The sequence below is a fragment of the Parasteatoda tepidariorum genome, chromosome 3, assembly GCF_043381705.1.
Source record: "Parasteatoda tepidariorum isolate YZ-2023 chromosome 3, CAS_Ptep_4.0, whole genome shotgun sequence".
In the NCBI taxonomy this organism is placed as follows: domain Eukaryota; kingdom Metazoa; phylum Arthropoda; class Arachnida; order Araneae; family Theridiidae; genus Parasteatoda; species Parasteatoda tepidariorum.
The window spans coordinates 88,218,762-88,223,199 of NC_092206.1; positions in this window are offsets into that span (position 1 = coordinate 88,218,762).

The following is a 4,438-nucleotide window of genomic DNA, read 5'->3' on the forward strand; positions in this document are numbered from 1 at the left end:
CTACTGCACTTTGTCAGCAGTTGCATGGTAGCCATGACTAGTAGAATAATAAATATCCCGTTCACAAGACTAATTTATAATTAACATACCTTTAATTTCAGAATATTAAATATCTATTATAAACGTGAATGTATTAAAATCAATTACTTCAAAAGAATTATGGAAACTACATACATCAAATGAATTACAGTTTTTGAAAAGAAAACACTCATAGAAAAAGTGTTATGAAGAATGTGAAAAGTTTATCATTTCTGAGCAGATTGTCTTTTTTTTCTTTTTTTTTTTTCAATACTGTCTTTCAGCTAAATACCCCCTCAAATGTTAAAGTTTAATCATTATGAGTACAGATCCTGAATTAAGAAAGGGGAGTTCCATGATCCACCCACAATAGACCCCGTTGGTCAAAGGTTATCATCAACCCTGTAATTGGGATTTTTCTCACAGTTTGACTGGATACATAACTATTGTCACCTCATATAGGTGTTCCCAAAAACAGGATAGGACCAAAAATACTTTTTATCTTAAATCTCTACTTTAAGCTGCTCTGTGGGTTTGCAACTGTTACTAAGTCACGTTTAGCTATTTAAAGCCAGTGCTGAATATTTAAAAATTTACTGAGAATACGGCAATTTTCTTCTAGGTGGAAAAATGTATCCAAATTGGCAATATTTTAAAAAATTTAATAACTTTTAAAATATATAAGTTATTTATCTGTTTTAAAGCCCAGATACGGCAAGATTCTATATATATAGTTTAAAATCATCGCATTGTTTCAAGCTCAAGGCACTTAAACTATGGCTTTTTTATTTTACAGTCCGAAACATTTTTTTAGAACATGGAACATTGTTGTAGACAATCGATTTCTCGTTCACAGTGTTGATGCGCCTAAAAATGTATAATTTTCTTGAGGTTTGAGAAGTAAATCACAGATGCCAATCAACACGATGACACAAATTTCTCTCCGTAAAAACTTGAAGAATCCATATGACGAGCTTTGAGATTAAACCTTATGTTTTTTAAACGATCGTGAACTTTCGAATTCGACAATTTAATGTCACAACTATCTCACCAGTTGTTTTTCTTCAGTTTGCATCAATTAAGGTAATTTTTCGAAAGCTCCGTCGTAATATGAAATCATGCTTTTTTGTGAATAATATGCTATTTTCATAACTGCTGTGAGTTTGCAACTGTTACTCATGACTAAGGTCAAGTTTAGCCTATCTTTCTACGCTTATTTTGAAAATGGCGCAAAATGTCATGATGGAGAAAAGTCACAGTTTTGTGAAAATAAAATGCGTTTTTGGTCTAATTTTTTAATATTTAAAAACTTACTCCAATGCTGCATTACCTGGGCTCATAAAAATTTAGAAAAAACTGAGAATAAGGCAGTGCTTTTGATAATTTTCATCTCGGTGAAAAAATTTCGTCAAATTGACGTTTTTTTTTTTTTTTTTTTTTTTGTTGAAATTCACTAACTTTTAAAATAGTTAAGTTAGTTATCTGTTCTAAAGTCCAGATAATTCTTCACGACAAGGTTATGCATATGGTTTAAAATCATCTCATTGCTTCAAGTGTAAGGCAATTCAAATATGTTTTTTTTTTCTTAGCAACAGAGTTTCGAAAAACAGCGTTAATGCCTTTATTGCGTTTTCATTAGCTTAAACTGGCGTGATGCATCATCGTGTATCTTAATCGAAATTTCGCCAAATCGAAATTTTTCAAACTATTTTTAGAGTACTGGCGTACAATAATACATCTTCTCCATACACATCGGATAATATTTTTTCTTGTTTAAACAACATTTTTTACCTTTTCGAGAGCATAAAGTAAATTATGCCAAAAATTCAGCTTTTTATATTCCATACTTGAAAGAGCAATCGAACTTCTTCACTAGCAAGTTTGGCTACATCTGATCAAAATATACAACGATTATGCTACTTAAGCATGAAATTGGCTACGAAAATATATAACTAAGTTTTCTGATGGAAAAAATTAAAATTACTTTCCGAATTACCCAATATATCCTTGCATTCACAGCAAATTTAAATAAGATGTATATTTTCTCCAAAATTTAGATGCTGTAAAACTCCTCATGTTTTTTTTTTATTTATTTATTTTTTATTTTATCTAAGCTAACAGGAAAAATTTATCCTGATTCAATTCCTTTCCGTCCTACTTCTAACTTTACAAACTAAATTTCAAAAGATACAATATGAAGTTAATCCACTTTATTTGAACCAGGAGTCACGCGTAGAGGCTTTCATATAAGTTCAATATTTGGTCAGGGTATTTATAAAAAAAAAAGGAAAAAAAGTTCGTTATTATCAAGTTGCTCTTTAAACCATAAGAGGGGATCGATCTGCTCTGTGAGGTATTATACCGTTAGATGAGTCATCACTACTTCTATTCCCTGCAATATGCCCATGGAAAGGGATTTTACTTCTTCTCCTCTACAGATCTCATCTCGAACGCTTCAAACCTCTTTGTCACTAGTTATCTTGGCTCGCTTTTATTTTGACTTATTACTAAAATATGTTACTATTAATTTTATATATGTTAGAAGCATAAACTTTATTTTTTTATATAATTTGATCTGTATTCAAATTGTTTATCTAACAAAACTAAGCCTGAAGAATAATCTATAAAATCTTCAATAGAAAATGTAATTAATTAATTGACGGAAACTAATTAATGTAATTAATTGATTTACAGAAAATATGGTGGCTTTTCCAGCAATTTGCTACTAAAGTATTATATTTTTTATGTAAATGTTATCATTAGTTGTAACATGTTTCCATTAATGAAGTTTATATTCTGGAATCAGGTACATCAAATTAACTTAAGAGATATCTCAAAAATCATGGTAGCACAGGAAAAAAAATTTCATTGAAAAAAAAAGAAAACTTTTGAAACCGCAAAGCAAAACTGACATACAAAGTAGTGACGTAAGTTCGCTTTAAAAATTATATAGATTTAACGAACGTCTTAATTCGAGCTAGTAAGCTGTTTCATGTTATTAATTGTTTATTTGATTGTAATTAAATATATCTTAAAAATTAATTAATATAACATGGATTATGAAAATAAATTTTTATTATTTTATTTTTTGCAGTTTTCTATATAATAGTAATATTATATATGATGTATAATGTATCAATTAACAACAGTCTCTTGTGCTAAGTTAAGTTATTATCGTTATTAATCTTTAGTTCAAAATTCGTTTTCTATATTTAAGCTATGTTTCAAAAGCAAGTTAAAAAAAATTAAAATTTCATACTTCTTTACTTAAGAGCTTCAAGTTATTATAATGATAAGCCACATTTTCAAAATATCCGGAAGAGCGTTTTTTAGTTAAAAATACCACGATGTCTCTAGTGTGTGGTTTATCACAATACCTATATATATTACCTAAGAAAATTATAAACCACACACTAGCTATAATATTGGCTTATCATTATATTGTCCAATCTAAAACGTGGCTTATCATTATATTGCCATAAGGCATCGCTCGACCACTTGAATCCTCTTTAGTGCAGTGTATTAAAATTTGACCGGATGATCTCACTGTGTGTTTGATAAAAAATGCCACTAAAGAAACTAAAAGGAATTTTGCAACTAAAAAAACCAAATTTATTTAGTTTTTAACCCCTTCTCTGTCGGCGTCGCATGCCGTGCGACGTAGATAAAAATTGAATCGTTAAAATTAAATTCGTCGCTAATTACACGTCTGCTTAAATCCCGCCATTATTTTTGTATTACTGAATATTGCTAAGAGATGGCACAACTAGTCCTACTTTCTTAACAATTTTCTCAGTGAGATTTCCCGCCTTGAATTGAAATCAAAATCATTCTTGTATTTTCGCTTCCATTAGTGTTACCGCTGCATGTCAAAATAATTAGAATAATTTTGTGATAAAATTGATTTTTACTCTCTGATGTCCAAGATTGATTGTAAAGCCGTTTAAACGGGAAGGTTTGAAAATTATTTTCTGAAATTTTTTCTGCCTAATTTTAATATTTATTTTATGCAGATATTTATCTTAAACACTGTAAAGCAATAGAATTAATAAATATGTTATAATAGTGTATTTTTTTTAGGGTAGAACTTGGTTGCATTGTAGGGAAAACTGGAGATCAAAGGACGGGACATCACATAATTCAACACCTTCAAGCAAAAAACTGCTGGCTAACAAAAACATTTTGCATATTCGAATATAGGATAGAACATATATATTAATTTTCAGCAATAAAAAAAAACATGCTTTTTTTGGGTCGGAAATTCGTAAAAAAAACTCGACCGAGAAGGAGTTAGTTGTTTTTTTTTTTTTTGAAATATGAGTTGTATGAAATATATTTATTTATAACCATATATGGCAGTACTTTTACTTTCGTTACTTGTACCGCCGGTACAAGTAAAAAGTACGTATACTTTTATGTA